Source organism: Dreissena polymorpha, chromosome 7 (assembly GCF_020536995.1).
Source record: "Dreissena polymorpha isolate Duluth1 chromosome 7, UMN_Dpol_1.0, whole genome shotgun sequence".
NCBI lineage: Eukaryota > Metazoa > Mollusca > Bivalvia > Myida > Dreissenidae > Dreissena > Dreissena polymorpha.
The window spans coordinates 27510895-27537143 of NC_068361.1; the positions used below are offsets into that span (position 1 = coordinate 27510895).

Sequence of the window (26249 nt, forward strand, 5' to 3'; positions counted from 1 at the left end):
AGCGTCTGCTGCTCTGTCCAAACTGTAAAAATGTCCGCCATTCCATGTCGGTGACATGGGGCTCTGTTTGAATGTTCATGCTTTACGCAAAAGCTATTGTTGCGTTACTGGATCACGGAGTCCCTAGCGTTGAATTCTGACTTCATGTTGCACATTAACGCTACACGGTCAACCAAAATGCCTTTGAATTTCCGTCGGAAAGCAATTTAGCCCTTCTTCGGCTATATAAGGGCGGGGGGTCAACTTGAAAAATAACTAATCCAGGTCAAATAATCTAAATTCATGCATTTAATGCACTTATATTCTTCTCTTTTGCTAAGAAATGACCAAAAATCAGCTTTCCGAGTCATATTTGCACTTGCAGATGATATTTCATTTTAACATAAAGTTAGTTAAAGGAGAAATTTATACTCATTAAAATGTGTTTTCTTGCATATTATTATCTTCATATGCATATTGCAGCAAAATATTAAGTTTGGCTGGATTATCTGTTCATTTGGCCATTTTACATCATATTTTCACACGCGGATGTTTTCGGTCCGAAGAAGGCAATTTTAGGCCTGTTAAAGCTTAAATGTCCCTTTAAGATTTAAAGTTGTTGTGTTCAATATATGCAACAAAATACCAAACCAAACCAAATGGACAGGCACGTGAGGCTTATGCGGGGTGGGGAAAGAATGCATTTGTTAGATATTTTCACTCAAAGCAATTTCGATAATGCCTTTTTTGTTCTATTTTTAAATCACCCCAAAAATGTCAATTTCAAAGCAAAAAAAATTCAATTTCATCACAGACAATAAGCAAATTGGTGAAAATGAGAGATCAAAGATACGTTGAAGTGTAGAAATCAATAAGCTTCCAATAACTTGTTGTTTTGCATCAATAAAAGCGTGAAATCTTGAAAGCGCCTTGTTGCTAGGAGCCAATTTGTTTACCAGCCGCCAATGATATATTCTAGCATATAATGTCATGGGTGCCTTTAAACTGCAGAAGATGGTCAATATTCACTGCCAGCTCTCATTAAGAGGTTTAAGAGAATACACAATTTCATATTTTGGGCACAAAATAAGTACTTTGACTATTTTTATGGTGGCAATCTGGTCAAAATGGGGCTTCATAACCGAGCCAAAGACAAAAATGCTCAATTTGGGGGTTTAGAATGGAATGAAAGGTTGAAATGAACAAGACACACATGTAGGAAAGCATTTTAAGCTTAGAAATGAGGTTTTATGTTGTAACAGGGGCAGAAAGCCAGCTCAGATCAATGCAAGCTTCCTGAAAGGGGTTTCTGGTACTTCTTCTGGGGACACAGCTTCCCACAGAATTCTCAACACAACAAATATCATTGATCCATGTCACCTTTGTATGCAAAGACAAGCGAATAAGGTCAATACTTCCCTTAAATCACTGAATAAGAGAAGCATGTACCAAATAAAAAACAAAACTGGTTGCTGAAATGCCAAATTTTGGCAAAAAGATTCCTCTAAGGTAAATGATGAAGGGGACACTTGCTACAACAATCCTATGTTTAAGTCGGACGCCACATCCTTTTAAGCCGGGACCATGACTGTAAGCATATTGTGAGAAAACCATACCAAACACAAGCTTATTGTAGGGTTACAGGTAGCATATCAACTCAGCTGTACTGCATACATGCTTAGGAACAAGGATAAACAAGTTAAGTGCCAACTTCCGCTGCCAACAAAGCACGAGCTTTACGTGTCAGGACGCGGAGTTATCAATACAAACTGCACGGGAAATTGCACGACGGCAAGGATTTGAGTGACCACAAACCTTATTATGACAGTATTTCACACCTTAAGCATCATAACTATGCTTTTTTGCTTGTGTATATGATAATAATTTAGTATTATTACCTGTTTTGCCATCAACAACTCTTGCACTACAAAATATTTTAGTATATTGTAACCTTAACAAGCGCGAAATGCACATTAATTATCTTACTGTTGAATATCCAGTAAAATGAAAGTTTTGACACACCGTGAGAAAGTCTTATTAAGTTGGTAGCAGTACACGGTAGGAAGCAGAAATATGCGAATTGGCCGGTCAAAAAGTGAAATATTGGGAAAGGGTAGGTTTCCATGTCAAATTTGAGGGTAATAGGTCTTATTGTATCCCCAAATTGCATTAAATCCTGAGAATATGACCATTTTCAAATGCGAAACTGTGGGGTCATGACCTCTTGTTGTTGTTGTGTTCTTTGTTACTCAGGAAGGAAAACTGCGGTAGGCATATTGTATTTTGGGTTCTTTTTAAGCTGGAATCGCTAGTAGGGTCACGCTGTGAATTATTGCGCGAAAACCACCTGGATACCTGGTATTTATTCATGGTTTGATGGGTTGTGCTATGTTTTGCGTGTAAAAATATCATTCCAAAAGCAGGCTATCATTACGTTTCATTCGTCCCCAGCCACTTTCGTACATGGTAAAAAGTTGATTTTGAAGCCCCTTTTTGCGGCCTTGTCATTCTTTCACTTTTGTCAATAGTATCACCTGTACAGGTTCCATATGCTCTTTTTTTATCTTAAATGTAAGTTTCAGACTACTTGTGTGCAGTGAATGTGTTTTTATGATTGCAGGTTCATTGTTTTCTGAATTGAGCGTGGTGGAGATCAAGAAGGCGTCCGCGGCTCCGAGAGAGTGTGTGTCTACCGTGGTCTGCTACCTTAAGTGGTAAATGACAAATTTTTGTTTACACAGCCTGCCTGTGAAATGTATTTTTTTAAGCTTTTGTACTAACGTGCAGTGTGAAAATGGGCTTTGGAGAGCTTAGTTTTCACAATTTGGATGTAAATAACTGATCTGAAAAAGGGAGGTAATTCAAATATTAAAAAATGGCTATTTTCAGCTGGAATCCGAAAAAAGCTCTTACAGTGATTTCGCTGTCCGACCTCCAGTTTGTTATTATTTTATCACGTTACTCTTACTGTAACATGTTATTTGAGTGTTTCTCATGTTCTTATTGTCTTATGTATACTTGAACAGTTGTATTAATGTAAGAAAATGAGCCAAATAGACAAAAATCAAGAAAATTAGCACCCCGAAGGCTGAAAAATCAACTATTTTTCTCAAAAATTAGGTCCAGACATGTTGGGAAAGGTATCGGCGGTGCAAGTAAGATGTATATAAGCATGAGCAGAGTGTTTTAAATGGTTTCCAAAAGGTTCCAGGAGACATTTAAAGTGTGTCTCTCTTGGAACTCTGAAAGCATGAATTGTCAATGAAATAGGAGTAAAGTGTCACTTTGGGTTAAGTGTTTGGTGTGAAGAAAGACAGTTTTTTTGCAAAACAGTTGATTGAAAACAGTCTGTTTTTGTTAGGAATTGTCTAAAATACTAGAAATAGATGCTTAAACAGTTATGAAAAAGAGTACTTGGTGTCCTTAATTGGTAAATGACAAAAAAAATGTACACAGTCGGCCTGTGAAATGTATTTTTTTACAGATTTTTCACCACCGTCCAGTCAAAAAATGGGCTTGGATGAGCTTAGTTTTCATAATTTGGATGTAAATAACTGATCTAAATAAGGGAGATGATTCAAATATTGAAAAATGGCTATTTATGTTCCCCAGACTATACTGGGGGACATATTGTGTTTGCCCTGTCTGTTGGTTTGTTCGTTGGTTTGTTTGTTAGCGTCAAACTTTTACATTTACCATAACTTATGCAAATATTAAAGATAGCAACTTGATATTTGGCATGCATGTGTATCTCATGGAGCTGCACATTTTGAGTGGTAAAAGGTCAAGGTCAAAGTCATCCTTCAAGGTCAAAGTTCAAGGTCAAAGGTCAAATTTTGCAATATTGAAGATAGAAACTTGATATTTGGCATGCATGTGTACCTCATGGAGCTGCACATTTTGAGTGGTGAAAGGTCAAGGTCATCCGTCAAGGTCAAAGGTCAAGTACAAAGGTCATATATATGTGGTGGGTGTACATAGTGTTTCACAAACACATCTTGTTTCAGCTGGAATCAGAAAAAAAGCTCGTAACAGTGATATGGCTGTCCGACATCGAGCTTGTTATTATTTTATCAGGTTATTCTTACTGTTTCATGTTATTTGAGTGTTTCTCATGTTCTTAGTGTCTTATGTATGCTAAAACAGTTGTATTAATGTAGGAGAAGGAGCAAAATAGACAAAAGTCAAGGAAATTGGCACTTCGCGGGCTGAAAAATCAACAATTTTCCTCAAAAATTAGGTCCAGACATGTTGGAAAAAGTATCTGCTGTTCAAGTAAGATGTATAAAAGCATGAGTAGAGTGTTTATAAAAAGGAAACATGTTTGAAAGGTGTCTAAAAGGTTCCAGGAGAGATTTAAAGAGTGTCTCACTCAGAACTCTGAATGCATGAATTCTCCGTGAAATAGGAGTAAAGTGTGCACTTTGGTTTAAGTGTTTGATATGAAGAAAGACAGTCTATTTCGCAGTACAGTTGAGTGAAAACAGTGTGTTTTTGTCAGGAATAGTCTACAATACTTGAAAAAGCTGCTTTTGCAGTAATGAAAAAGAATAATTGGTGTCCTTAAGGTAGCAGTACACGGTAGGAAGCAGAAATATGCGAATTGGCCCCGGTCAAAAAGTGAAATATTGGGAAAGGGTAGGTTTCCATGTCAAATTTGAGGGTAATAGGTCTTATTGTATCCCCAAATTGCATTAAATCCTGAGAATATGACCATTTTCAAATGCGAAACTGTGGGGTCATGACCTCTTGTTGTTGTTGTGTTCTTTGTTACTCAGGAAGGAAAACTGCGGTAGGCATATTGTATTTTGGGTTCTTTTTAAGCTGGAATCGCTAGTAGGGTCACGCTGTGAATTATTGCGCGAAAACCACCTGGATACCTGGTATTTATTCATGGTTTGATGGGTTGTGCTATGTTTTGCGTGTAAAAATATCATTCCAAAAGCAGGCTATCATTACGTTTCATTCGTCCCCAGCCACTTTCGTACATGGTAAAAAGTTGATTTTGAAGCCCCTTTTTGCGGCCTTGTCATTCTTTCACTTTTGTCAATAGTATCACCTGTACAGGTTCCATATGCTCTTTTTTTATCTTAAATGTAAGTTTCAGACTACTTGTGTGCAGTGAATGTGTTTTTATGATTGCAGGTTCATTGTTTTCTGAATTGAGCGTGGTGGAGATCAAGAAGGCGTCCGCGGCTCCGAGAGAGTGTGTGTCTACCGTGGTCTGCTACCTTAAGTGGTAAATGACAAATTTTTGTTTACACAGCCTGCCTGTGAAATGTATTTTTTTAAGCTTTTGTACTAACGTGCAGTGTGAAAATGGGCTTTGGAGAGCTTAGTTTTCACAATTTGGATGTAAATAACTGATCTGAAAAAGGGAGGTAATTCAAATATTAAAAAATGGCTATTTTCAGCTGGAATCCGAAAAAAGCTCTTACAGTGATTTCGCTGTCCGACCTCCAGTTTGTTATTATTTTATCACGTTACTCTTACTGTAACATGTTATTTGAGTGTTTCTCATGTTCTTATTGTCTTATGTATACTTGAACAGTTGTATTAATGTAAGAAAATGAGCCAAATAGACAAAAATCAAGAAAATTAGCACCCCGAAGGCTGAAAAATCAACTATTTTTCTCAAAAATTAGGTCCAGACATGTTGGGAAAGGTATCGGCGGTGCAAGTAAGATGTATATAAGCATGAGCAGAGTGTTTAAATGGTTTCCAAAAGGTTCCAGGAGACATTTAAAGTGTGTCTCTCTTGGAACTCTGAAAGCATGAATTGTCAATGAAATAGGAGTAAAGTGTCACTTTGGGTTAAGTGTTTGGTGTGAAGAAAGACAGTTTTTTTGCAAAACAGTTGATTGAAAACAGTCTGTTTTTGTTAGGAATTGTCTAAAATACTAGAAATAGATGCTTAAACAGTTATGAAAAAGAGTACTTGGTGTCCTTAATTGGTAAATGACAAAAAAAATGTACACAGTCGGCCTGTGAAATGTATTTTTTTACAGATTTTTCACCACCGTCCAGTCAAAAAATGGGCTTGGATGAGCTTAGTTTTCATAATTTGGATGTAAATAACTGATCTAAATAAGGGAGATGATTCAAATATTGAAAAATGGCTATTTATGTTCCCCAGACTATACTGGGGGACATATTGTGTTTGCCCTGTCTGTTGGTTTGTTCGTTGGTTTGTTTGTTAGCGTCAAACTTTTACATTTACCATAACTTATGCAAATATTAAAGATAGCAACTTGATATTTGGCATGCATGTGTATCTCATGGAGCTGCACATTTTGAGTGGTAAAAGGTCAAGGTCAAAGTCATCCTTCAAGGTCAAAGTTCAAGGTCAAAGGTCAAATTTTGCAATATTGAAGATAGAAACTTGATATTTGGCATGCATGTGTACCTCATGGAGCTGCACATTTTGAGTGGTGAAAGGTCAAGGTCATCCGTCAAGGTCAAAGGTCAAGTACAAAGGTCATATATATGTGGTGGGTGTACATAGTGTTTCACAAACACATCTTGTTTCAGCTGGAATCAGAAAAAAAGCTCGTAACAGTGATATGGCTGTCCGACATCGAGCTTGTTATTATTTTATCAGGTTATTCTTACTGTTTCATGTTATTTGAGTGTTTCTCATGTTCTTAGTGTCTTATGTATGCTAAAACAGTTGTATTAATGTAGGAGAAGGAGCAAAATAGACAAAAGTCAAGGAAATTGGCACTTCGCGGGCTGAAAAATCAACAATTTTCCTCAAAAATTAGGTCCAGACATGTTGGAAAAAGTATCTGCTGTTCAAGTAAGATGTATAAAAGCATGAGTAGAGTGTTTATAAAAAGGAAACATGTTTGAAAGGTGTCTAAAAGGTTCCAGGAGAGATTTAAAGAGTGTCTCACTCAGAACTCTGAATGCATGAATTCTCCGTGAAATAGGAGTAAAGTGTGCACTTTGGTTTAAGTGTTTGATATGAAGAAAGACAGTCTATTTCGCAGTACAGTTGAGTGAAAACAGTGTGTTTTTGTCAGGAATAGTCTACAATACTTGAAAAAGCTGCTTTTGCAGTAATGAAAAAGAATAATTGGTGTCCTTAAGGTAGCAGTACACGGTAGGAAGCAGAAATATGCGAATTGGCCCCGGTCAAAAAGTGAAATATTGGGAAAGGGTAGGTTTCCATGTCAAATTTGAGGGTAATAGGTCTTATTGTATCCCCAAATTGCATTAAATCCTGAGAATATGACCATTTTCAAATGCGAAACTGTGGGGTCATGACCTCTTGTTGTTGTTGTGTTCTTTGTTACTCAGGAAGGAAAACTGCGGTAGGCATATTGTATTTTGGGTTCTTTTTAAGCTGGAATCGCTAGTAGGGTCACGCTGTGAATTATTGCGCGAAAACCACCTGGATACCTGGTATTTATTCATGGTTTGATGGGTTGTGCTATGTTTTGCGTGTAAAAATATCATTCCAAAAGCAGGCTATCATTACGTTTCATTCGTCCCCAGCCACTTTCGTACATGGTAAAAAGTTGATTTTGAAGCCCCTTTTTGCGGCCTTGTCATTCTTTCACTTTTGTCAATAGTATCACCTGTACAGGTTCCATATGCTCTTTTTTTATCTTAAATGTAAGTTTCAGACTACTTGTGTGCAGTGAATGTGTTTTTATGATTGCAGGTTCATTGTTTTCTGAATTGAGCGTGGTGGAGATCAAGAAGGCGTCCGCGGCTCCGAGAGAGTGTGTGTCTACCGTGGTCTGCTACCTTAAGTGGTAAATGACAAATTTTTGTTTACACAGCCTGCCTGTGAAATGTATTTTTTTAAGCTTTTGTACTAACGTGCAGTGTGAAAATGGGCTTTGGAGAGCTTAGTTTTCACAATTTGGATGTAAATAACTGATCTGAAAAAGGGAGGTAATTCAAATATTAAAAAATGGCTATTTTCAGCTGGAATCCGAAAAAAGCTCTTACAGTGATTTCGCTGTCCGACCTCCAGTTTGTTATTATTTTATCACGTTACTCTTACTGTAACATGTTATTTGAGTGTTTCTCATGTTCTTATTGTCTTATGTATACTTGAACAGTTGTATTAATGTAAGAAAATGAGCCAAATAGACAAAAATCAAGAAAATTAGCACCCCGAAGGCTGAAAAATCAACTATTTTTCTCAAAAATTAGGTCCAGACATGTTGGGAAAGGTATCGGCGGTGCAAGTAAGATGTATATAAGCATGAGCAGAGTGTTTAAATGGTTTCCAAAAGGTTCCAGGAGACATTTAAAGTGTGTCTCTCTTGGAACTCTGAAAGCATGAATTGTCAATGAAATAGGAGTAAAGTGTCACTTTGGGTTAAGTGTTTGGTGTGAAGAAAGACAGTTTTTTTGCAAAACAGTTGATTGAAAACAGTCTGTTTTTGTTAGGAATTGTCTAAAATACTAGAAATAGATGCTTAAACAGTTATGAAAAAGAGTACTTGGTGTCCTTAATTGGTAAATGACAAAAAAAATGTACACAGTCGGCCTGTGAAATGTATTTTTTACAGATTTTTCACCACCGTCCAGTCAAAAAATGGGCTTGGATGAGCTTAGTTTTCATAATTTGGATGTAAATAACTGATCTAAATAAGGGAGATGATTCAAATATTGAAAAATGGCTATTTATGTTCCCCAGACTATACTGGGGGACATATTGTGTTTGCCCTGTCTGTTGGTTTGTTCGTTGGTTTGTTTGTTAGCGTCAAACTTTTACATTTACCATAACTTATGCAAATATTAAAGATAGCAACTTGATATTTGGCATGCATGTGTATCTCATGGAGCTGCACATTTTGAGTGGTAAAAGGTCAAGGTCAAAGTCATCCTTCAAGGTCAAAGTTCAAGGTCAAAGGTCAAATTTTGCAATATTGAAGATAGAAACTTGATATTTGGCATGCATGTGTACCTCATGGAGCTGCACATTTTGAGTGGTGAAAGGTCAAGGTCATCCGTCAAGGTCAAAGGTCAAGTACAAAGGTCATATATATGTGGTGGGTGTACATAGTGTTTCACAAACACATCTTGTTTCAGCTGGAATCAGAAAAAAAGCTCGTAACAGTGATATGGCTGTCCGACATCGAGCTTGTTATTATTTTATCAGGTTATTCTTACTGTTTCATGTTATTTGAGTGTTTCTCATGTTCTTAGTGTCTTATGTATGCTAAAACAGTTGTATTAATGTAGGAGAAGGAGCAAAATAGACAAAAGTCAAGGAAATTGGCACTTCGCGGGCTGAAAAATCAACAATTTTCCTCAAAAATTAGGTCCAGACATGTTGGAAAAAGTATCTGCTGTTCAAGTAAGATGTATAAAAGCATGAGTAGAGTGTTTATAAAAAGGAAACATGTTTGAAAGGTGTCTAAAAGGTTCCAGGAGAGATTTAAAGAGTGTCTCACTCAGAACTCTGAATGCATGAATTCTCCGTGAAATAGGAGTAAAGTGTGCACTTTGGTTTAAGTGTTTGATATGAAGAAAGACAGTCTATTTCGCAGTACAGTTGAGTGAAAACAGTGTGTTTTTGTCAGGAATAGTCTACAATACTTGAAAAAGCTGCTTTTGCAGTAATGAAAAAGAATAATTGGTGTCCTTAAGGTAGCAGTACACGGTAGGAAGCAGAAATATGCGAATTGGCCCCGGTCAAAAAGTGAAATATTGGGAAAGGGTAGGTTTCCATGTCAAATTTGAGGGTAATAGGTCTTATTGTATCCCCAAATTGCATTAAATCCTGAGAATATGACCATTTTCAAATGCGAAACTGTGGGGTCATGACCTCTTGTTGTTGTTGTGTTCTTTGTTACTCAGGAAGGAAAACTGCGGTAGGCATATTGTATTTTGGGTTCTTTTTAAGCTGGAATCGCTAGTAGGGTCACGCTGTGAATTATTGCGCGAAAACCACCTGGATACCTGGTATTTATTCATGGTTTGATGGGTTGTGCTATGTTTTGCGTGTAAAAATATCATTCCAAAAGCAGGCTATCATTACGTTTCATTCGTCCCCAGCCACTTTCGTACATGGTAAAAAGTTGATTTTGAAGCCCCTTTTTGCGGCCTTGTCATTCTTTCACTTTTGTCAATAGTATCACCTGTACAGGTTCCATATGCTCTTTTTTTATCTTAAATGTAAGTTTCAGACTACTTGTGTGCAGTGAATGTGTTTTTATGATTGCAGGTTCATTGTTTTCTGAATTGAGCGTGGTGGAGATCAAGAAGGCGTCCGCGGCTCCGAGAGAGTGTGTGTCTACCGTGGTCTGCTACCTTAAGTGGTAAATGACAAATTTTTGTTTACACAGCCTGCCTGTGAAATGTATTTTTTTAAGCTTTTGTACTAACGTGCAGTGTGAAAATGGGCTTTGGAGAGCTTAGTTTTCACAATTTGGATGTAAATAACTGATCTGAAAAAGGGAGGTAATTCAAATATTAAAAAATGGCTATTTTCAGCTGGAATCCGAAAAAAGCTCTTACAGTGATTTCGCTGTCCGACCTCCAGTTTGTTATTATTTTATCACGTTACTCTTACTGTAACATGTTATTTGAGTGTTTCTCATGTTCTTATTGTCTTATGTATACTTGAACAGTTGTATTAATGTAAGAAAATGAGCCAAATAGACAAAAATCAAGAAAATTAGCACCCCGAAGGCTGAAAAATCAACTATTTTTCTCAAAAATTAGGTCCAGACATGTTGGGAAAGGTATCGGCGGTGCAAGTAAGATGTATATAAGCATGAGCAGAGTGTTTAAATGGTTTCCAAAAGGTTCCAGGAGACATTTAAAGTGTGTCTCTCTTGGAACTCTGAAAGCATGAATTGTCAATGAAATAGGAGTAAAGTGTCACTTTGGGTTAAGTGTTTGGTGTGAAGAAAGACAGTTTTTTTGCAAAACAGTTGATTGAAAACAGTCTGTTTTTGTTAGGAATTGTCTAAAATACTAGAAATAGATGCTTAAACAGTTATGAAAAAGAGTACTTGGTGTCCTTAATTGGTAAATGACAAAAAAAATGTACACAGTCGGCCTGTGAAATGTATTTTTTTACAGATTTTTCACCACCGTCCAGTCAAAAAATGGGCTTGGATGAGCTTAGTTTTCATAATTTGGATGTAAATAACTGATCTAAATAAGGGAGATGATTCAAATATTGAAAAATGGCTATTTATGTTCCCCAGACTATACTGGGGGACATATTGTGTTTGCCCTGTCTGTTGGTTTGTTCGTTGGTTTGTTTGTTAGCGTCAAACTTTTACATTTACCATAACTTATGCAAATATTAAAGATAGCAACTTGATATTTGGCATGCATGTGTATCTCATGGAGCTGCACATTTTGAGTGGTAAAAGGTCAAGGTCAAAGTCATCCTTCAAGGTCAAAGTTCAAGGTCAAAGGTCAAATTTTGCAATATTGAAGATAGAAACTTGATATTTGGCATGCATGTGTACCTCATGGAGCTGCACATTTTGAGTGGTGAAAGGTCAAGGTCATCCGTCAAGGTCAAAGGTCAAGTACAAAGGTCATATATATGTGGTGGGTGTACATAGTGTTTCACAAACACATCTTGTTTCAGCTGGAATCAGAAAAAAAGCTCGTAACAGTGATATGGCTGTCCGACATCGAGCTTGTTATTATTTTATCAGGTTATTCTTACTGTTTCATGTTATTTGAGTGTTTCTCATGTTCTTAGTGTCTTATGTATGCTAAAACAGTTGTATTAATGTAGGAGAAGGAGCAAAATAGACAAAAGTCAAGGAAATTGGCACTTCGCGGGCTGAAAAATCAACAATTTTCCTCAAAAATTAGGTCCAGACATGTTGGAAAAAGTATCTGCTGTTCAAGTAAGATGTATAAAAGCATGAGTAGAGTGTTTATAAAAAGGAAACATGTTTGAAAGGTGTCTAAAAGGTTCCAGGAGAGATTTAAAGAGTGTCTCACTCAGAACTCTGAATGCATGAATTCTCCGTGAAATAGGAGTAAAGTGTGCACTTTGGTTTAAGTGTTTGATATGAAGAAAGACAGTCTATTTCGCAGTACAGTTGAGTGAAAACAGTGTGTTTTTGTCAGGAATAGTCTACAATACTTGAAAAAGCTGCTTTTGCAGTAATGAAAAAGAATAATTGGTGTCCTTAAGGTAGCAGTACACGGTAGGAAGCAGAAATATGCGAATTGGCCCCGGTCAAAAAGTGAAATATTGGGAAAGGGTAGGTTTCCATGTCAAATTTGAGGGTAATAGGTCTTATTGTATCCCCAAATTGCATTAAATCCTGAGAATATGACCATTTTCAAATGCGAAACTGTGGGGTCATGACCTCTTGTTGTTGTTGTGTTCTTTGTTACTCAGGAAGGAAAACTGCGGTAGGCATATTGTATTTTGGGTTCTTTTTAAGCTGGAATCGCTAGTAGGGTCACGCTGTGAATTATTGCGCGAAAACCACCTGGATACCTGGTATTTATTCATGGTTTGATGGGTTGTGCTATGTTTTGCGTGTAAAAATATCATTCCAAAAGCAGGCTATCATTACGTTTCATTCGTCCCCAGCCACTTTCGTACATGGTAAAAAGTTGATTTTGAAGCCCCTTTTTGCGGCCTTGTCATTCTTTCACTTTTGTCAATAGTATCACCTGTACAGGTTCCATATGCTCTTTTTTTATCTTAAATGTAAGTTTCAGACTACTTGTGTGCAGTGAATGTGTTTTTATGATTGCAGGTTCATTGTTTTCTGAATTGAGCGTGGTGGAGATCAAGAAGGCGTCCGCGGCTCCGAGAGAGTGTGTGTCTACCGTGGTCTGCTACCTTAAGTGGTAAATGACAAATTTTTGTTTACACAGCCTGCCTGTGAAATGTATTTTTTTAAGCTTTTGTACTAACGTGCAGTGTGAAAATGGGCTTTGGAGAGCTTAGTTTTCACAATTTGGATGTAAATAACTGATCTGAAAAAGGGAGGTAATTCAAATATTAAAAAATGGCTATTTTCAGCTGGAATCCGAAAAAAGCTCTTACAGTGATTTCGCTGTCCGACCTCCAGTTTGTTATTATTTTATCACGTTACTCTTACTGTAACATGTTATTTGAGTGTTTCTCATGTTCTTATTGTCTTATGTATACTTGAACAGTTGTATTAATGTAAGAAAATGAGCCAAATAGACAAAAATCAAGAAAATTAGCACCCCGAAGGCTGAAAAATCAACTATTTTTCTCAAAAATTAGGTCCAGACATGTTGGGAAAGGTATCGGCGGTGCAAGTAAGATGTATATAAGCATGAGCAGAGTGTTTAAATGGTTTCCAAAAGGTTCCAGGAGACATTTAAAGTGTGTCTCTCTTGGAACTCTGAAAGCATGAATTGTCAATGAAATAGGAGTAAAGTGTCACTTTGGGTTAAGTGTTTGGTGTGAAGAAAGACAGTTTTTTTGCAAAACAGTTGATTGAAAACAGTCTGTTTTTGTTAGGAATTGTCTAAAATACTAGAAATAGATGCTTAAACAGTTATGAAAAAGAGTACTTGGTGTCCTTAATTGGTAAATGACAAAAAAAATGTACACAGTCGGCCTGTGAAATGTATTTTTTTACAGATTTTTCACCACCGTCCAGTCAAAAAATGGGCTTGGATGAGCTTAGTTTTCATAATTTGGATGTAAATAACTGATCTAAATAAGGGAGATGATTCAAATATTGAAAAATGGCTATTTATGTTCCCCAGACTATACTGGGGGACATATTGTGTTTGCCCTGTCTGTTGGTTTGTTCGTTGGTTTGTTTGTTAGCGTCAAACTTTTACATTTACCATAACTTATGCAAATATTAAAGATAGCAACTTGATATTTGGCATGCATGTGTATCTCATGGAGCTGCACATTTTGAGTGGTAAAAGGTCAAGGTCAAAGTCATCCTTCAAGGTCAAAGTTCAAGGTCAAAGGTCAAATTTTGCAATATTGAAGATAGAAACTTGATATTTGGCATGCATGTGTACCTCATGGAGCTGCACATTTTGAGTGGTGAAAGGTCAAGGTCATCCGTCAAGGTCAAAGGTCAAGTACAAAGGTCATATATATGTGGTGGGTGTACATAGTGTTTCACAAACACATCTTGTTTCAGCTGGAATCAGAAAAAAAGCTCGTAACAGTGATATGGCTGTCCGACATCGAGCTTGTTATTATTTTATCAGGTTATTCTTACTGTTTCATGTTATTTGAGTGTTTCTCATGTTCTTAGTGTCTTATGTATGCTAAAACAGTTGTATTAATGTAGGAGAAGGAGCAAAATAGACAAAAGTCAAGGAAATTGGCACTTCGCGGGCTGAAAAATCAACAATTTTCCTCAAAAATTAGGTCCAGACATGTTGGAAAAAGTATCTGCTGTTCAAGTAAGATGTATAAAAGCATGAGTAGAGTGTTTATAAAAAGGAAACATGTTTGAAAGGTGTCTAAAAGGTTCCAGGAGAGATTTAAAGAGTGTCTCACTCAGAACTCTGAATGCATGAATTCTCCGTGAAATAGGAGTAAAGTGTGCACTTTGGTTTAAGTGTTTGATATGAAGAAAGACAGTCTATTTCGCAGTACAGTTGAGTGAAAACAGTGTGTTTTTGTCAGGAATAGTCTACAATACTTGAAAAAGCTGCTTTTGCAGTAATGAAAAAGAATAATTGGTGTCCTTAAGGTAGCAGTACACGGTAGGAAGCAGAAATATGCGAATTGGCCCCGGTCAAAAAGTGAAATATTGGGAAAGGGTAGGTTTCCATGTCAAATTTGAGGGTAATAGGTCTTATTGTATCCCCAAATTGCATTAAATCCTGAGAATATGACCATTTTCAAATGCGAAACTGTGGGGTCATGACCTCTTGTTGTTGTTGTGTTCTTTGTTACTCAGGAAGGAAAACTGCGGTAGGCATATTGTATTTTGGGTTCTTTTTAAGCTGGAATCGCTAGTAGGGTCACGCTGTGAATTATTGCGCGAAAACCACCTGGATACCTGGTATTTATTCATGGTTTGATGGGTTGTGCTATGTTTTGCGTGTAAAAATATCATTCCAAAAGCAGGCTATCATTACGTTTCATTCGTCCCCAGCCACTTTCGTACATGGTAAAAAGTTGATTTTGAAGCCCCTTTTTGCGGCCTTGTCATTCTTTCACTTTTGTCAATAGTATCACCTGTACAGGTTCCATATGCTCTTTTTTTATCTTAAATGTAAGTTTCAGACTACTTGTGTGCAGTGAATGTGTTTTTATGATTGCAGGTTCATTGTTTTCTGAATTGAGCGTGGTGGAGATCAAGAAGGCGTCCGCGGCTCCGAGAGAGTGTGTGTCTACCGTGGTCTGCTACCTTAAGTGGTAAATGACAAATTTTTGTTTACACAGCCTGCCTGTGAAATGTATTTTTTTAAGCTTTTGTACTAACGTGCAGTGTGAAAATGGGCTTTGGAGAGCTTAGTTTTCACAATTTGGATGTAAATAACTGATCTGAAAAAGGGAGGTAATTCAAATATTAAAAAATGGCTATTTTCAGCTGGAATCCGAAAAAAGCTCTTACAGTGATTTCGCTGTCCGACCTCCAGTTTGTTATTATTTTATCACGTTACTCTTACTGTAACATGTTATTTGAGTGTTTCTCATGTTCTTATTGTCTTATGTATACTTGAACAGTTGTATTAATGTAAGAAAATGAGCCAAATAGACAAAAATCAAGAAAATTAGCACCCCGAAGGCTGAAAAATCAACTATTTTTCTCAAAAATTAGGTCCAGACATGTTGGGAAAGGTATCGGCGGTGCAAGTAAGATGTATATAAGCATGAGCAGAGTGTTTAAATGGTTTCCAAAAGGTTCCAGGAGACATTTAAAGTGTGTCTCTCTTGGAACTCTGAAAGCATGAATTGTCAATGAAATAGGAGTAAAGTGTCACTTTGGGTTAAGTGTTTGGTGTGAAGAAAGACAGTTTTTTTGCAAAACAGTTGATTGAAAACAGTCTGTTTTTGTTAGGAATTGTCTAAAATACTAGAAATAGATGCTTAAACAGTTATGAAAAAGAGTACTTGGTGTCCTTAATTGGTAAATGACAAAAAAAATGTACACAGTCGGCCTGTGAAATGTATTTTTTACAGATTTTTCACCACCGTCCAGTCAAAAAATGGGCTTGGATGAGCTTAGTTTTCATAATTTGGATGTAAATAACTGATCTAAATAAGGGAGATGATTCAAATATTGAAAAATGGCTATTTATGTTCCCCAGACTATACTGGGGGACATATTGTGTTTGCCCTGTCTGTTGGTTTGTTCGTTGGTTTGTTTGTTAGCGTCAAACTTTTACATTTACCATAACTTATGCAAATATTAAAGATAGCAACTTGATATTTGGCATGCATGTGTATCTCATGGAGCTGCACATTTTGAGTGGTAAAAGGTCAAGGTCAAAGTCATCCTTCAAGGTCAAAGTTCAAGGTCAAAGGTCAAATTTTGCAATATTGAAGATAGAAACTTGATATTTGGCATGCATGTGTACCTCATGGAGCTGCACATTTTGAGTGGTGAAAGGTCAAGGTCATCCGTCAAGGTCAAAGGTCAAGTACAAAGGTCATATATATGTGGTGGGTGTACATAGTGTTTCACAAACACATCTTGTTTCAGCTGGAATCAGAAAAAAAGCTCGTAACAGTGATATGGCTGTCCGACATCGAGCTTGTTATTATTTTATCAGGTTATTCTTACTGTTTCATGTTATTTGAGTGTTTCTCATGTTCTTAGTGTCTTATGTATGCTAAAACAGTTGTATTAATGTAGGAGAAGGAGCAAAATAGACAAAAGTCAAGGAAATTGGCACTTCGCGGGCTGAAAAATCAACAATTTTCCTCAAAAATTAGGTCCAGACATGTTGGAAAAAGTATCTGCTGTTCAAGTAAGATGTATAAAAGCATGAGTAGAGTGTTTATAAAAAGGAAACATGTTTGAAAGGTGTCTAAAAGGTTCCAGGAGAGATTTAAAGAGTGTCTCACTCAGAACTCTGAATGCATGAATTCTCCGTGAAATAGGAGTAAAGTGTGCACTTTGGTTTAAGTGTTTGATATGAAGAAAGACAGTCTATTTCGCAGTACAGTTGAGTGAAAACAGTGTGTTTTTGTCAGGAATAGTCTACAATACTTGAAAAAGCTGCTTTTGCAGTAATGAAAAAGAATAATTGGTGTCCTTAAGGTAGCAGTACACGGTAGGAAGCAGAAATATGCGAATTGGCCCCGGTCAAAAAGTGAAATATTGGGAAAGGGTAGGTTTCCATGTCAAATTTGAGGGTAATAGGTCTTATTGTATCCCCAAATTGCATTAAATCCTGAGAATATGACCATTTTCAAATGCGAAACTGTGGGGTCATGACCTCTTGTTGTTGTTGTGTTCTTTGTTACTCAGGAAGGAAAACTGCGGTAGGCATATTGTATTTTGGGTTCTTTTTAAGCTGGAATCGCTAGTAGGGTCACGCTGTGAATTATTGCGCGAAAACCACCTGGATACCTGGTATTTATTCATGGTTTGATGGGTTGTGCTATGTTTTGCGTGTAAAAATATCATTCCAAAAGCAGGCTATCATTACGTTTCATTCGTCCCCAGCCACTTTCGTACATGGTAAAAAGTTGATTTTGAAGCCCCTTTTTGCGGCCTTGTCATTCTTTCACTTTTGTCAATAGTATCACCTGTACAGGTTCCATATGCTCTTTTTTATCTTAAATGTAAGTTTCAGACTACTTGTGTGCAGTGAATGTGTTTTTATGATTGCAGGTTCATTGTTTTCTGAATTGAGCGTGGTGGAGATCAAGAAGGCGTCCGCGGCTCCGAGAGAGTGTGTGTCTACCGTGGTCTGCTACCTTAAGTGGTAAATGACAAATTTTTGTTTACACAGCCTGCCTGTGAAATGTATTTTTTTAAGCTTTTGTACTAACGTGCAGTGTGAAAATGGGCTTTGGAGAGCTTAGTTTTCACAATTTGGATGTAAATAACTGATCTGAAAAAGGGAGGTAATTCAAATATTAAAAAATGGCTATTTTCAGCTGGAATCCGAAAAAAGCTCTTACAGTGATTTCGCTGTCCGACCTCCAGTTTGTTATTATTTTATCACGTTACTCTTACTGTAACATGTTATTTGAGTGTTTCTCATGTTCTTATTGTCTTATGTATACTTGAACAGTTGTATTAATGTAAGAAAATGAGCCAAATAGACAAAAATCAAGAAAATTAGCACCCCGAAGGCTGAAAAATCAACTATTTTTCTCAAAAATTAGGTCCAGACATGTTGGGAAAGGTATCGGCGGTGCAAGTAAGATGTATATAAGCATGAGCAGAGTGTTTAAATGGTTTCCAAAAGGTTCCAGGAGACATTTAAAGTGTGTCTCTCTTGGAACTCTGAAAGCATGAATTGTCAATGAAATAGGAGTAAAGTGTCACTTTGGGTTAAGTGTTTGGTGTGAAGAAAGACAGTTTTTTTGCAAAACAGTTGATTGAAAACAGTCTGTTTTTGTTAGGAATTGTCTAAAATACTAGAAATAGATGCTTAAACAGTTATGAAAAAGAGTACTTGGTGTCCTTAATTGGTAAATGACAAAAAAAATGTACACAGTCGGCCTGTGAAATGTATTTTTTTACAGATTTTTCACCACCGTCCAGTCAAAAAATGGGCTTGGATGAGCTTAGTTTTCATAATTTGGATGTAAATAACTGATCTAAATAAGGGAGATGATTCAAATATTGAAAAATGGCTATTTATGTTCCCCAGACTATACTGGGGGACATATTGTGTTTGCCCTGTCTGTTGGTTTGTTCGTTGGTTTGTTTGTTAGCGTCAAACTTTTACATTTACCATAACTTATGCAAATATTAAAGATAGCAACTTGATATTTGGCATGCATGTGTATCTCATGGAGCTGCACATTTTGAGTGGTAAAAGGTCAAGGTCAAAGTCATCCTTCAAGGTCAAAGTTCAAGGTCAAAGGTCAAATTTTGCAATATTGAAGATAGAAACTTGATATTTGGCATGCATGTGTACCTCATGGAGCTGCACATTTTGAGTGGTGAAAGGTCAAGGTCATCCGTCAAGGTCAAAGGTCAAGTACAAAGGTCATATATATGTGGTGGGTGTACATAGTGTTTCACAAACACATCTTGTTTCAGCTGGAATCAGAAAAAAAGCTCGTAACAGTGATATGGCTGTCCGACATCGAGCTTGTTATTATTTTATCAGGTTATTCTTACTGTTTCATGTTATTTGAGTGTTTCTCATGTTCTTAGTGTCTTATGTATGCTAAAACAGTTGTATTAATGTAGGAGAAGGAGCAAAATAGACAAAAGTCAAGGAAATTGGCACTTCGCGGGCTGAAAAATCAACAATTTTCCTCAAAAATTAGGTCCAGACATGTTGGAAAAAGTATCTGCTGTTCAAGTAAGATGTATAAAAGCATGAGTAGAGTGTTTATAAAAAGGAAACATGTTTGAAAGGTGTCTAAAAGGTTCCAGGAGAGATTTAAAGAGTGTCTCACTCAGAACTCTGAATGCATGAATTCTCCGTGAAATAGGAGTAAAGTGTGCACTTTGGTTTAAGTGTTTGATATGAAGAAAGACAGTCTATTTCGCAGTACAGTTGAGTGAAAACAGTGTGTTTTTGTCAGGAATAGTCTACAATACTTGAAAAAGCTGCTTTTGCAGTAATGAAAAAGAATAATTGGTGTCCTTAAGGTAGCAGTACACGGTAGGAAGCAGAAATATGCGAATTGGCCCCGGTCAAAAAGTGAAATATTGGGAAAGGGTAGGTTTCCATGTCAAATTTGAGGGTAATAGGTCTTATTGTATCCCCAAATTGCATTAAATCCTGAGAATATGACCATTTTCAAATGCGAAACTGTGGGGTCATGACCTCTTGTTGTTGTTGTGTTCTTTGTTACTCAGGAAGGAAAACTGCGGTAGGCATATTGTATTTGGGTTCTTTTTAAGCTGGAATCGCTAGTAGGGTCACGCTGTGAATTATTGCGCGAAAACCACCTGGATACCTGGTATTTATTCATGGTTTGATGGGTTGTGCTATGTTTTGCGTGTAAAAATATCATTCCAAAAGCAGGCTATCATTACGTTTCATTCGTCCCCAGCCACTTTCGTACATGGTAAAAAGTTGATTTTGAAGCCCCTTTTTGCGGCCTTGTCATTCTTTCACTTTTGTCAATAGTATCACCTGTACAGGTTCCATATGCTCTTTTTTTATCTTAAATGTAAGTTTCAGACTACTTGTGTGCAGTGAATGTGTTTTTATGATTGCAGGTTCATTGTTTTCTGAATTGAGCGTGGTGGAGATCAAGAAGGCGTCCGCGGCTCCGAGAGAGTGTGTGTCTACCGTGGTCTGCTACCTTAAGTGGTAAATGACAAATTTTTGTTTACACAGCCTGCCTGTGAAATGTATTTTTTTAAGCTTTTGTACTAACGTGCAGTGTGAAAATGGGCTTTGGAGAGCTTAGTTTTCACAATTTGGATGTAAATAACTGATCTGAAAAAGGGAGGTAATTCAAATATTAAAAAATGGCTATTTTCAGCTGGAATCCGAAAAAAGCTCTTACAGTGATTTCGCTGTCCGACCTCCAGTTTTGTTATTATTTTATCACGTTACTCTTACTGTAACATGTTATTTGAGTGTTTCTCATGTTCTTATTGTCTTATGTATACTTGAACAGTTGTATTAATGTAAGAAAATGAGCCAAATAGACAAAAATCAAGAAAATTAGCACCCCGAAGGCTGAAAAAATCAACTATTTTTCTCAAAAATTAGGTCCAGACATGTTGGGAAAGGTATCGGCGGTGCAAGTAAGATGTATATAAGCATGAGCAGAGTGTTTAAATGGTTTTCCAAAAGGTTCCAGGAGACATTTAAAGTGTGTCTCTCTTGGAACTCTGAAAGCATGAATTGTCAATGAAATAGGAGTAAAGTGTCACTTTGGGTTAAGTGTTTGGTGTGAAGAAAGACAGTTTTTTTGCAAAACAGTTGATTGAAAACAGTCTGTTTTTGTTAGGAATTGTCTAAAATACTAGAAATAGATGCTTAAACAGTTATGAAAAAGAGTACTTGGTGTCCTTAATTGGTAAATGACAAAAAAAATGTACACAGTCGGCCTGTGAAATGTATTTTTTTACAGATTTTTCACCACCGTCCAGTCAAAAAATGGGCTTGGATGAGCTTAGTTTTCATAATTTGGATGTAAATAACTGATCTAAATAAGGGAGATGATTCAAATATTGAAAAATGGCTATTTATGTTCCCCAGACTATACTGGGGGACATATTGTGTTTGCCCTGTCTGTTGGTTTGTTCGTTGGTTTGTTTGTTAGCGTCAACTTTTACATTTACCATAACTTATGCAAATATTAAAGATAGCAACTTGATATTTGGCATGCATGTGTATCTCATGGAGCTGCACATTTTGAGTGGTTAAAAGGTCAAGGTCAAAGTCATCCTTCAAGGTCAAAGTTCAAGGTCAAAGGTCAAATTTTGCAATATTGAAGATAGAAACTTGATATTTGGCATGCATGTGTACCTCATGGAGCTGCACATTTTGAGTGGTGAAAGGTCAAGGTCATCCGTCAAGGTCAAAGGTCAAGTACAAAGGTCATATATGTGGTGGGTGTACATAGTGTTTCACAAACACACTCTTGTTTCAGCTGGAATCAGAAAAAAAGCTCGTAACAGTGATATGGCTGTCCGACATCGAGCTTGTTATTATTTTATCAGGTTATTCTTACTGTTTCATGTTATTTGAGTGTTTCTCATGTTCTTAGTGTCTTATGTATGCTAAAACAGTTGTATTAATGTAGGAGAAGGAGCAAAATAGACAAAAGTCAAGGAAATTGGCACTTCGCGGGCTGAAAAATCAACAATTTTCCTCAAAAAATTAGGTCCAGACATGTTGGAAAAAGTATCTGCTGTTCAAGTAAGATGTATAAAAGCATGAGTAGAGTGTTTATAAAAAGGAAACATGTTTGAAAGGTGTCTAAAAGGTTCCAGGAGAGATTTAAAGAGTGTCTCACTCAGAACTCTGAATGCATGAATTCTCCGTGAAATAGGAGTAAAGTGTGCACTTTGGTTTAAGTGTTTGATATGAAGAAAGACAGTCTATTTCGCAGTACAGTTGAGTGAAAACAGTGTGTTTTTGTCAGGAATAGTCTACAATACTTGAAAAAGCTGCTTTTGCAGTAATGAAAAGAATAATTGGTGTCCTTAAGGTAGCAGTACACGGTAGGAAGCAGAAATATGCGAATTGGCCCCGGTCAAAAAGTGAAATATTGGGAAAGGGTAGGTTTCCATGTCAAATTTGAGGGTAATAGGTCTTATTGTATCCCCAAATTGCATTAAATCCTGAGAATATGACCATTTTCAAATGCGAAACTGTGGGGTCATGACCTCTTGTTGTTGTTGTGTTCTTTGTTACTCAGGAAGGAAAACTGCGGTAGGCATATTGTATTTTGGGTTCTTTTTAAGCTGGAATCGCTAGTAGGGTCACGCTGTGAATTATTGCGCGAAAACCACCTGGATACCTGGTATTTATTCATGGTTTGATGGGTTGTGCTATGTTTTGCGTGTAAAAATATCATTCCAAAAGCAGGCTATCATTACGTTTCATTCGTTCCCCCGCCACTTTCGTACATGGTAAAAAGTTGATTTTGAAGCCCCTTTTTGCGGCCTTGTCATTCTTTCACTTTTGTCAATAGTATCACCTGTACAGGTTCCATATGCTCTTTTTTTATCTTAAATGTACGTTTCAGACTACTTGTGTGCAGTGAATGTGTTTTTATGATTGCAGGTTCATTGTTTTCTGAATTGAGCGTGGTGGAGATCAAGAAGGCGTCCGCGGCTCCGAGAGAGTGTGTGTCTACCGTGGTCTGCTACCTTAAGTGGTAAATGACAAATTTTTGTTTACACAGCCTGCCTGTGATGAAATGTATTTTTTTAAGCTTTTGTACTAACTGTGCAGTGTGAAAATGGGCTTTTGGAGAGCTTAGTTTTCACAATTGGATGTAAATAACTGATCTGAAAAAGGGAGGTAATTCAAATATTAAAAATGGCTATTTTCAGCTGGAATCCGAAAAAAGCTCTTACAGTGATTTCGCTGTCCGACCTCCAGTTTGTTTATTATTTTATCACGTTACTCTTACTGTAACATGTTATTTGAGTGTTTCTCATGTTCTTATTGTCTTATGTATACTTGAACAGTTGTATTAAGTAAGAAATGAGCCAAATAGACAAAAATCAAGAAAATTAGCACCCCGAAGGCTGAAAAATCAACTATTTTTCTCAAAAATTAGGTCCAGACATGTTGGGAAAGGTATCGGCGGTGCAAAGTAAGATGTATATAAGCATGAGCAGAGTGTTTAAATGGTTTCCAAAAGGTTCCAGGAGACATTTAAAGTGTTGTCTCTCTTGGAACTCTGAAAGCATGAATTGTCAATGAAATAGGAGTAAAGTGTCACTTTGGGTTAAGTGTTTGGTGTGAAGAAAGACAGTTTTTTTGCAAACAGTTGATTGAAAACAGTCTGTTTTTTGTTAGGAATTGTCTAAAATACTAGAAATAGATGCTTAAACAGTTATGAAAAAGAGTACTTGGTGTCCTTAATTGGTAAATGACAAAAAAAATGTACACAGTCGGCCTGTGAAATGTATTTTTTTACAGATTTTTTCACCACCGTCCAGTCAAAAAATGGGCTTGGATGAGCTTAGTTTTTCATAATTTGGATGTAAATAACTGATCTAAATAAGGGAGATGATTCAAATATTGAAAAATGGCTATTTATGTTCCCCAGACTATACTGGGGGACATATTGTGTTTGCCCTGTCTGTTGGTTTGTTCGTTGGTTTGTTTGTTAGCGTCAAAACTTTTACATTTACCATCACTTATGCAAATATTAAGATAGCAACTTGATATTTGGCATGCATGTGTATCTCATGGAGCTGCACATTTTGAGTGGTAAAAGGTCAAGGTCCAAGTCATCCTTCAAGGTCAAAGTTCAAGGTCAAAGGTCAATTTTTGCAATATTGAAGATAGAAACTTGATACTTTGGCATGCATGTGTACCTCATGGAGCTGCACATTTTGAGTGGTGAAAGGTCAAGGTCATCCGTCAAGGTCAAAGGTCAAGTACCAAAGGTCATATATATGTGGTGGGGTGTACATAGTGTTTCACAAACACATCTTGTTTCCAGCTGGAATCAGAAACAAAAGCTCGTAACAGTGATATGGCTGTCCGACATCGAGCTTGTTATTATTTTATCAGGTTATTCTTACTGTTTCATGTTATTTGAGTGTTTCTCATGTTCTTAGTGTCTTATGTATGCTAAAACAGTTGTATTAATGTAGAGAAGGAGCAAAATAGACAAAAGTCAAGGAAATTGGCACTTCGCGGGCTGAAAAATCAACAATTTCCTCAAAAATTAGGTCCAGACATGTTGGAAAAAGTATCTGCTGTTCAAGTAAGATGTATAAAAGCATGAGTAGAGTGTTTATAAAAAAGGAAACATGTTTGAAAGGTGTCTAAAAGGTTCCAGGAGATTTAAAGAGTGTCTCACTCAGAACTCTGAATGCATGAATTCTCCGTGAAATAGGAGTAAAGTGTGCACTTTGGTTTAAGTGTTTGATATGAAGAAAGACAGTCTATTTCGCAGTACAGTTGAGTGAAAACAGTGTGTTTTTGTCAGGAATAGTCTACAATACTTGAAAAAGCTGCTTTTGCAGTAATGAAAAAGAATAATTGGTGTCCTTAAGGTAGCAGTACACGGTAGGAAGCAGAAATATGCGAATTGGCCCCGGTCAAAAAGTGAAATATTGGGAAAGGGTAGGTTTCCATGTCAAATTTGAGGGTAATAGGTCTTATTGTATCCCCAAATTGCATTAAATCCTGAGAATATGACCATTTTCAAATGCGAAACTGTGGGGTCATGACCTCTTGTTGTTGTTGTGTTCTTTGTTACTCAGGAAGGAAAACTGCGGTAGGCATATTGTATTTTGGGTTCTTTTTAAGCTGGAATCGCTAGTAGGGTCACGCTGTGAATTATTGCGCGAAAACCACCTGGATACCTGGTATTTATTCATGGTTTGATGGGTTGTGCTATGTTTTGCGTGTAAAAATATCATTCCAAAAGCAGGCTATCATTACGTTTCATTCGTCCCCAGCCACTTTCGTACATGGTAAAAAGTTGATTTTGAAGCCCCTTTTTGCGGCCTTGTCATTCTTTCACTTTTGTCAATAGTATCACCTGTACAGGTTCCATATGCTCTTTTTTTATCTTAAATGTAAGTTTCAGACTACTTGTGTGCAGTGAATGTGTTTTTATGATTGCAGGTTCATTGTTTTCTGAATTGAGCGTGGTGGAGATCAAGAAGGCGTCCGCGGCTCCGAGAGAGTGTGTGTCTACCGTGGTCTGCTACCTTAAGTGGTAAATGACAAATTTTTGTTTACACAGCCTGCCTGTGAAATGTATTTTTTTAAGCTTTTGTACTAACGTGCAGTGTGAAAATGGGCTTTGGAGAGCTTAGTTTTCACAATTTGGATGTAAATAACTGATCTGAAAAAGGGAGGTAATTCAAATATTAAAAAATGGCTATTTTCAGCTGGAATCCGAAAAAAGCTCTTACAGTGATTTCGCTGTCCGACCTCCAGTTTGTTATTATTTTATCACGTTACTCTTACTGTAACATGTTATTTGAGTGTTTCTCATGTTCTTATTGTCTTATGTATACTTGAACAGTTGTATTAATGTAAGAAAATGAGCCAAATAGACAAAAATCAAGAAAATTAGCACCCCGAAGGCTGAAAAATCAACTATTTTTCTCAAAAATTAGGTCCAGACATGTTGGGAAAGGTATCGGCGGTGCAAGTAAGATGTATATAAGCATGAGCAGAGTGTTTAAATGGTTTCCAAAAGGTTCCAGGAGACATTTAAAGTGTGTCTCTCTTGGAACTCTGAAAGCATGAATTGTCATGAAATAGGAGTAAAGTGTCACTTTGGTTTAAGTGTTTGGTGTGAAGAAAGACAGTTTTTTTGCAAAACAGTTGATTGAAAACAGTCTGTTTTTGTTAGGAATTGTCTAAAATACTAGAAATAGATGCTTAAACAGTTATGAAAAGAGTACTTGGTTCCTTAATTGGTAAATGACAAAAAAAAATGTACACAGTCGGCCTGTGAAATGTATTTTTTACAGATTTTTTCACCACCGTCAGTCAAAAAATGGGCTTGGATGAGCTTAGTTTTCATAATTTGGATGTAA

The 26249-nt window shown here is 36.8% G+C and overlaps 1 long non-coding RNA gene across 18 annotated transcripts; it reads left to right on the forward strand.

The window, feature by feature from the left end:
- Window positions 1-2070: 2070 nt before the first annotated feature.
- LOC127838869 (uncharacterized) lies at window positions 2071-25957 on the forward strand. 18 transcript variants are annotated; one of them, XR_008029994.1, is made up of 10 exons: window positions 2071-2693; window positions 5125-5218; window positions 7649-7742; window positions 10172-10265; window positions 12696-12789; window positions 15220-15313; window positions 17742-17835; window positions 20265-20358; window positions 22792-22885; window positions 25324-25957. It is a non-coding gene; the product is annotated as an uncharacterized LOC127838869 (long non-coding RNA). The 18 variants fall into 18 exon arrangements; XR_008030001.1 differs by lacking the exon at window positions 22792-22885; XR_008030000.1 differs by lacking the exon at window positions 20265-20358.
- Window positions 25958-26249: the final 292 nt, after the last annotated feature.